This window comes from Homarus americanus, unplaced genomic scaffold, assembly GCF_018991925.1.
Source record: "Homarus americanus isolate GMGI-L3 unplaced genomic scaffold, GMGI_Hamer_2.0 scaffold38554, whole genome shotgun sequence".
NCBI classification, from domain to species: domain Eukaryota; kingdom Metazoa; phylum Arthropoda; class Malacostraca; order Decapoda; family Nephropidae; genus Homarus; species Homarus americanus.
Genome location: NW_024744508.1, coordinates 34,780 through 44,442, shown reverse-complemented (window position 1 = coordinate 44,442; position 9,663 = coordinate 34,780).

The window sequence follows — 9,663 nt, the reverse complement described above, 5'->3', positions numbered from 1 at the left end:
TATGTGTCCTCCCTTCCTTTCTCCTCCCCTTCTATGCATCCTTCCCCTTCCCCTCTTCCTCATATATCTTCTCTACCCCCTCCCTCTCATTTAACCTCCACCACCCCTTAAAAACTGGTCGGGGAGATGGGGAGGGAGGGAGAGGGGTGGCGAGGAGGAATTTTTCAGGTACAACGCGTCGCTATGAGAGAGAGAACTGAAGAGGTTCCAAGACCTCACCCTAAGGAACACCTGGAGTAAGCTACATCCTCTTACTGTTCCCACGGCCGCATACTCCCACACGACTTCTCTATTGATTGACAATTTTTGGTATTTATTTTTTTTTATCTGGTATCTGTGTTCTGATCTCGTGAGGTAGTAAGGAATTAAAGGAGATGGCAGGAGGGAATTTATAAGAGTTCTATAGGCAGGAATGAGAGAAAGATCTTATGGTATTTGAGAGCTGAGAATTACTTATGGTATTTGAGAGCTGAGAATTACTTAAGGTTTGTTATTGTAGTGAGGTTTAGGTTATGTTATGTTATGTTAGTGATTAATCTTCAGGTGAAATAATCTGAGGGGTAATCAATTTATTGTTGTTGTTGTTGTTGTTGTTGATGATGTTGATGATGTTGTTGTTGTTGATATTGTTGTTGTTGTTGTTGTTGTTGTTGATATTGTTGTTGTTGTTGTTGTTGTTTTATTGATGTTGTTGTTGTTGTTGATGTTGTTGTTGTTTTATTGATGTTGTTGTTGTTATGATCATCAACCACGCCAATACTAATTATTATTCCCCTCTTGTTCTTCATATAACACCAAAAGGCCCCTAATAATATACAATTTACTGGTGTTTGTTTGTTTTATTGTCGACAATCATTGACCTTATGAGGAGGACACGAGTCAAGCTAATGTGTGTGTGTGTGTGTGTGTGTGTGTGTGTGTGTGTGTGTGTGTGTGTGTGTGTGTGTGTGTGTGTCGGTAATATAATGAGTATAATGATAAATTTTTATTATGATGGTATAATATTTGATTGGTACTTGTAACTGATGTAGTTTTTGTCTGTCTGTCTGTCTCTCTTCTCCCTTTCCTCCTCATTTCTTCCATCCCTCTCCCCCTCTCCCATTGACACCTCCCTCCCCCTCACCCCCTCTCCCATTGACACTCCCCACTCCTCCCACCCACCATCTTCCTCACCCCTCCCCCCTTCTTCCATTGAAACTCCCACCATCCCACAAAGGGTATTGCTACTCTTACACCGTCTCTCCCTTCAATGTAGGTCCGGCCCATACTTGAGAGCTGCCCCATAATTATCGCCTGACCTTTAAATGTCGCCAAGGGTGTTCTATTGTTGTGTTGTGATGACAGTTGTTGTTATTATTATTATTAGTAGTAGTAGTAGTAGTAATAGTATTGGTACTGTTATTGTTATTATTATTATTATTATTATTATTATTATTATCAATTTTTTTAGTTATTTCGGTAACTGATAATTGTTTAATATTTTTTTGTATTTCCTGTATATTTTTTGGATCATTTTGTTATTTTTTGTATTTTTGTTTGTATGTATCTTTATTTTTTTCTTTTTGCTTTTCAAGATTGACAATAACAAGTGAGAGGGGAGACAAGGAGAGGGGGTACATGAAAGGGGAGACAAGTGAGAGGGGTACAAGTGAGAGGGAGACAAGTGAGAGGGGTACAAGTGAGAGGGGAGACAAATGAGGGGAGATAAGGAGAGAACAGTGATGGTAGGGGAAGAGAATGAGAAATAACAGAGAGAAGGAGAGAACGTTTATACAAGAGGTAGTTTAGGAGGGGGTGGTGGAGGGGTGGGGGAGGGTGGAGGGTGGGGGAGGTGGTGGGGGGGGAGGTGGTGGGAGGGTGGGGGAGGTGGTGGAGTGGGGGAGGGGTGGGGGAGGTGGGGGGGTGGGAGGGAGAGGGCGAGGGGGGTGATGGGGTTGAGGGAGAATGAAGAAGGGGGGAGGAAGAAGGAGGTGATGGTGGGGTGGGGAGGAGCTGAGGAGGTGGTCGGGGTGAGGAAAGAGGTGGTGGAGTCGTCAGGGAGGGGTAAGTAGGGGTGAGGGAGAGGGAGGGGTGAGAGGTGGAAGGGGAGAGAGAATGATGAGGGAGATGAAGAAAAAGGGAGGAAGAGAGAGAGGAGAGTGGAGGAACGAAGGTGGAGGAGGAGAAGTGAGGTAAGTGAGGGAGGTAGCGTAGATCGTGGGAGGGAGAGAGACAGGAGGGGGGAAGGGGAGGGAAGGGGGAGGGAGGGGTAGAGCGACCGTTAACAGACACTCCTCAGCCAGTCAAAACAACCAACGGTTTTTTCCTCCGTTTAACACCTGTACGACCTGTTGAAAGGGGGGAGGGGAGGGGAGGGGGAGGGGAGGGGAGGAGGGGTTATAGGGGTTGAGGGGTGAAGGGGGAGGTGGAGGGGGTGGTGTGGAGGTAAAGTCGAGAGAAAGGATTGAAGGAGGGAGGGGGTAAGAGGAGGGGAGGGGGAGAGTAGGAGGAAGGTTGGGGAGGGGTAAATTAAGGAAAGAGAGAGAGAGAGAGAGAAAGATAATTGGGAGAAAAGGTAAGGGAGGGAGAAAGTGTAGAAAAGGGAGGAAGAGAGAGGAGAGAGAGAGAGAGAGAACAATATCTGGGCCAGCGACCGTTACACCTGTGGAGGAGATTTACAACACCTGCCTCCCTCCCCGCCTCTCTCTCTCTCTCTCATAATTCCACTTCTCCTCAATGCCCCTTCCTCCACCATCCTCCAACATCTCTCTCCCCTTCCTCCACCACCTCCACCATCTCTCCCCCTCCCCCTTCCTCTACCATCACCCCTGTCCCTCACAAACACACTCAGCCACAGTGACTCATCTTGCGGTACACCTTGTCCAGCGCCCCACCCTTTCTTTAACACACCCCAACACCTTCCCCTCCCTCCTCTCCCTACCATCCCCACCCTTCTCCTCCCTCCTCCCTCCCCTAAATTTCTTTCTTCTCCCATGTAAGTTTTATTCTCCCCAGTGCCTTTCTCCAACACCCTCATCTCCCAATACTTCCTCCCCAATCTTGTTTTTTCTCTCCCCATATACAATTTATTCTCCCCTATTGTTTCCTTTAGTATCCTCCCCCACTCCCCAATATACTCCCCTCAATATTTCCTCCCAACACACCCCCAACACACCACCCTCCCTAAAACACCACCTCCCAAACACCTCCCCAGCACCCTCCCCCACATCTCGCGGTGTCAAGACTTGACTCCGGAGCTGATGCCACTACGATAGGCAACTTCTAATTCATGGTAGTGGTATCATGGTGGCGGCATCATGGTAGTGGTGTCATGGTGGCGGTATCATGGTAGTGGCATCATGGTAGGATTCATGGTAAAACAACAGTCTATCATAAACTTGCTCGTCTACACTGATTAGTCCTCAAATAGAATATGACTTACACTGATAGATACTGCTAAATAAACTGTTTCAATATGAGTATCAATATGAGTTTTAATATGAGTATCAATATCAACACTGTAGGTGAACCACTGTCCTGCCTATGATCTATATTATACTGTTATCATCTTTAGTGTATGAACCTTTGTCCTATGTGTCAGTGAACAGTGATACCACCCAAGTATCAAGACCTGACTGACTTACTTAGAATAGGATAAAATTGTACTCCAAGCTTTGTCAATATGGTAGTTAGATTAAAAACAGATATAGACAGATAGACAGATAGACAGACAGATAGATAGACAGACAGACAGACAGGCACACAGACAGAGCACTTCCTTTTATGGGTTTCTCATGTGCTACATAATCACTACCATTGTTTCTCTGTCTTTCTATCTCTCTCCCTCTCTCAGGATTTATTCAGTCACTAATCCTTCCCTTTTCTTTGTCTCTCTCTCTCTCTATCTCTCTTTCTGTCATTGTTATGGAGGAGGGGGCGATAATTATGGTGTTTTGAGAGAGAGAGAGACAGAGAGACAGAGAGAGAGAGAGAGAGAGAGACCACCCACGCCACTTCAAACACAACAAAGGTTAGCTCTCGATTATATATCAATAGTATAACTCCTCATATATCAGTTATATAAGAGCGTATATATCATCCCCAGACCCATTATAGTGGCGCAATATATCATGGTACTGAACACTGCGATATATCATGTTTTTGTTGTGTGTGTGTGTGTGTGTGTGTGTGTGTGTGTTCTGTTTGTATGTGTGTATGTATCTATGTGTAACCCCTGTGTATGTATTTATGTGTTCCTGTGTGTATGTGTAGGTGCTTGTATGTATTCCCTGTGTACGTATCTAAGTTCCTGTATGTATGTATGTATGTATGTATGTATGTATGTATGTATGTATGTATGAATGTATGTCTGTCTCCACCTCATATAAACACAACCCTTGACCATATAATCATAGAGTCTGTGATTGTAAACTGATTCAGAGATTAGACCATGGTGAAGGGGGGAGGGGAGGGGGGGGAGGGGGGTTAGATTAATTTCGCCTTGATTATATCTGTACTGTGTGTGTGTGTGTGTGTGTGTGTGTGTGTGTGTGTGTGGTGTGTGTGTGTGTGTGTTTGTTTTGTTGTAGGGGCCGTATGTTTGTATAAAGAGAGAGAGAGAGAGAGAGAGAGAGAGAGAGAGAGAGAGAGAGAGAGAGAGAGAGAGAGGCTTCAACATAACCCATATCTAGCATAGAAGGAAAACCACACACACACACACACACACATGGGCTCACGTTAGTTGCTGGCCTCACCCACCATAGGCCTATAGTGTATCTAGGCCTATGTACAGTGTAAGAGCATAGAAGGGTATAGGCCTAGAGGCACACGCTAACACCCTCACCCCGCTGTGTGCGTGTTTGTCTGTAAGTACGTCGACCTCACCTGGCGCTAATTAAACTGATTGCTCTCTTGACTACCTGACACGATCTATATTAAACGAACGAGGTTAGGTTAGGTTAGAGTTAGGTTAGGTTAGAGTTAGGTTTGGTTAGGTTTGGTTTGGTTTGGTTAGGTTAGGTTAGGTTTGGTTAGGTTAGGTTAGGTTTTTAACTGATACAAAACGACCTTGCATAATTTTTGTAGGCATTGAAGACAAGGTTATATAATTTACTGTTGTGATAGATAGATAGATAGAGAGAGAGAGAGAGAGAGAGAGAGAGAGAGAGAGAGAATTCAAACCACTGGGTCTTAAATGGACTAAAATTCTTCCCTTTAAATCCTAAGATAAACAAAGGGTTTTTCTCTCCTTCTCTCCTTCTCTAATCCCTTAAATACCAATAGAACAAAAGACCTAAATAAAAAATAAAGTATTTATTCCCGATGGGAAAAAAAAACCTCTGGAAAAATTTTTTTTCTTGATCAAAAGGTTTCAAGCTGAGACTTCCATTAGAATCTATTTATCGGGAAGTGTGGGGACATAGGCCTACTGGAACCGCATTAGTGTACAATAGGCCTATGGTTCTTGATACCGGTAGGGGTTGAGAAGAAAAAATAAATAAAGAAAGAAAGATAGCTGAAGGGTTGACACGAGCTGGTTAAATAAGGTTCGTTTTGCTCTTTCTCCTCTTTCTCTTTCTCTCTCTTTTGTTCTGAGTAAATTAAAAGTACTTTAGGTTTTTCTATTTCATGCTCATATAATCCAACATCACACATAATACCACACCCACCACACCACACCACCACCACACCACACCACCACACCACACCACACCACACCACCACACCACACCACACCCACACCACCACCACACCACACCACACCACACCACCACACCACACCACACCACACCACCACACCACACCACCACACTCCACTCCCACACCACCACACCACCACCACACCACACCACCACCACCACACACTCCACCCAACGATAACAAACACGACAACCAAAATATACAGGTCGTCACACGTACTTGAAGGTCGTGACAGGTCGTAACAGTGGCAGTTCCTTGAGTTGTGTTGTTTAAGACTTGGAGAAACACCCACCGTCTCCTTGAGGTACTGGAGGAGGGGGGGAGGGAGGGGTGTGAGGGGTGAGGGGTATGGGAAGGTAGGAGGGGAGGAAAAAGTAGGAAGGGGGAAGAAGAGGGAGGAGGAGGGAGGAGGAAGAAGGAAGGAGGAAGAATAGGAGACAAGGAAAAAAAAAATGGAAGGAGGAAGAAGAAGGAAGGAAGAGGAAGAAGAGAAGAGGAGGAAAACGAACAAAAAGGCGGAAAGAAGGAAGAAGAAGATGAAGAAGAAGGAAGATGAAGAAGGAGGATGAAGATGAAGATGAAGATGAAGATGAAGTGAAGAAGAAGAAGAAGAAGAAGAAAAGAAGAAGAAGAAGAAGAAGAGAGGGATAGGTTACCACATACGATTCTCATCAAAAATTTTCAAGCTTTAAAAAAAAATTCCCTCATGGATTTTTTGTCACGAGTTTATTTCACGAAAACTCTCCAAGAATTCTGGTATTTATTGTCTAATGTTGACTATCTCGACTATTACTACTACTAGCTGACTACTATTATTACTTACTACTACCATTTAACTACTACTATTATTATACACTATCTGGCTACCACTGCAGTATCATAGAATGCTTACAATTACTACCACCTACTAGCTGACTACTATTACTACCACTAGCTGACTACTACTACTATTACTACCACTAGCTGACTATTGCTATTACTTCCAACATTTACTTACATCTTAATATAACTTTAATTTTACATTATTTTTATTCCTTAAGTTTTCAGAATTAATCTTTGTACCGTAGCTTAAGTGAGTCAGTTGTAGGGAGTCTCAGAAAATGCCCCCTGCCTCCCTCCCTGCCTCCCCTGCCTGTCTCCTGCCTCTCTCCCCGGCCTCCCTGCCTCTCCCCTGCCTCTCTCCTGCTTCCTGCCCGCCCCTCTCCTTGCCTCCCTCCTGTCTCCTGTCTCCCCTGCCTCCTGCTCTCTCTCTGCCTCCTCCTCCCTGCCCTGCCCCTCGTTCTTCTGTTCTCAGCTTTCCTGCCTCCCTGCCTCCCCTGTCCCAGCATCCCTCCTCCAACCTACAGTGGCTCAGGGAAAGACAGGGGAGGCAGGGGAGGCAGGAAGAGAGGCAGGGAGAGAGGCAGGGAGACAGGCAGGAGGCAGGGAGGCAGGAGGACAGGGAGGCAGGAAACAGGCAGGGAGGCAGGAGAGGCAGGAGACAGGCAGGGAGGCAAGGAGGAGGGACATTTTCTATAGGACACCTTATAATATATACGTTGTCACATCACTGAGCGAGAGATGGTTTAACATACGATTAGGTGCTGAGAAGGCCAGTAGCATAAATGGACTTGCTGATAAGGATTACTACTACCCCACTCCACTCCACCGGCCCACTTATTCACCCACCCACTTGGCTCACTCATTCACCCACCCAATCCATCGGCCCACTCATTCACCCACTTGGCTCACTCATTCACCCCACCCCACCCACCGGCCCACTCACCAACCCACTTGGCTCACTCATTCACCCACCCAATCCATCGGTCCACTCATTCACCCCACCCCACTCTCCACCGGCCCACTCTCATTCACCCCACCAATCCAATCCATCGGTCCACTCATTCACCACCCCACCCACCGGCCCACTCACCACCCACTTGGCTCACTCCATCACCCACCCAACCATCGGTCCACCATTCACCCCACTCCACTCCACCGGTCCACTCATTCACCCAGCCAATCCATCGGTCCACTCATTCACCCCACCCCACTCCACCGGCCCACTCATTCACCCCACTCCACCCACCGGCCCACTCACCAACCCACTTGCCACTACTCACTCCACCCAATCCATCGGCCCACTCATTCACCCCACCCACTCCACCGCCCCACTCATTCACCCCACCCCCTCCACTGGCTTACTCATTCACCCCACCCCCCCCACCCACCGCCTATACACCCACCTATCACAACTTACTAGGGTCACCTTTTCATCTGGCCCACCACCCACCAACCCACCCACCCACCCACCAGCCCACCTAACCATCTGTGTCTTTATGTGTCTGTATATGTATGTATCTGTGAGTCTGTGCATCTGTCTGTCTGTCTGTCTGTCTGTCGAAACACCTGGCGTTCTCGTGTCTCAGCCGGTGACGTCAGAGAGGATGCAGGTAGCTGATTGGTTGAACCCTCAAGAGTTAATTATCGTTGTGTTTGTCATGGTAGTTAAGTCATTATTGTCCATAAGGCTTGTGGTCTTGTTAATTAACCATGTGTGATGAGAGAGAGAGAGAGAGAGAGAGAGAGAGAGAGAGAGAGAGAGAGAGAGAGAGAGAGAGAGAGAGAGATCACATGCTTAAGCACCCTAATGACTTCAGGTTAGGTTAGGTTAGGAGTAGGAGGAGAAGAAGGAGGAGGAGGAGGAGGAGGAAGACCAAGAGGAGGAGGAGGATGAGGATGAGGATGTGAAGCAACAGATAAGAGAGGTCCGCTACCCTTATACTGACGTCACACTGATAGTGAAGGATGACTCACTACTGCCTCGTCACCATGCTGGTATACGTGTCCGTGTGGGCGTAGGGCGGCGGTGGGCGGTGGTGGGCGAAGGGCGTGGTGGGCGGTGGTGGGCGGGTGTGTGGTGGGCGGTGGTTTTGTTGGAGAGGTGGTAAGGTGGGTGAAGAGATGGTAGGTGGATGATGGTAGGTGGATGGTGGAAGGGATGATGGTAGGTGGATGGTGGTTATGGTGGATGGTGGTTATGGGATGATGATGCGTGATGGTGGATGATAGTGACAGTGGATGGTTGGTGATGTGGATTGATGGTGATGGTAGTTATGGTGGATGATACTGGTGGTGGGTGATGGTGATGGTGGTGGGTGATGGTGGTGGGTGGTGGTGGTGGGTGATGGTGGGGTAGTGGTGGTGGGTGATGGTGGTGGTGGGTAGTGGTGGTGGGTGATGGTGGTGGGTGTGGTGGTGGGTGATGGTGGTGGTGGGTGATGGTGGTGGGTGTGGTGGTGGGGACGGTGGGAGTGGTGGTGTGGTGGGTAGTGGTGGGTGATGGTAGGGGGTGGTGGGTAGTGGTGGGTAGTGGTGGTGGGTGATGGTGGTGGGTAGTGGGTGGTGGGTGATGGTGGGGATGGTAGGGTGATGGTAGGGTGTGGTGGTGGGTGATGGTGGTGGGCAGTGGTGGTGGGTAGTGGTGGTGGGTGATGGTGGTGGGTAGTGGTGGTGGGTGTGATGGTGGTGGGTGATGGTGGTGGGTGGTGGTGGGCAGTGTGGTGGTGGGCGTGGTGGTGGGGTAGTGGTGGTGGGTGATGGTGGTGGGTAGTGGTGGTGGGGTGATGGTGGTGGGTAGTGGTGGTGGGTGATGGTGGTGGTGGGTAGTGGTGGGTAGTGGTGGTGGGCAATGGTGGGTAGTGGTGGTGGTGGGTGTTTATCAGACCCAATGATCAGGACATTGTGGCGTTGTGTGTGTGTGTGTGTGTGTGTGTGTGTGTGTGTGTGTGTGTGTGTGTGTGTGTGTGTGTGTGTAAACGATAAACTCACAACACCTCAAAATAAACCTAAACCATAAACAAATAAAACAACAACACCAAAAAACAACACCAAAAACAAAATAAAATCACAAAAATAATAAAAAATAACTAAAATATACATAAAAAAAATACCTCACTGAACAACACGGAACAGGTAAGGTCAGGTAAGCGGAAGTAATTATCT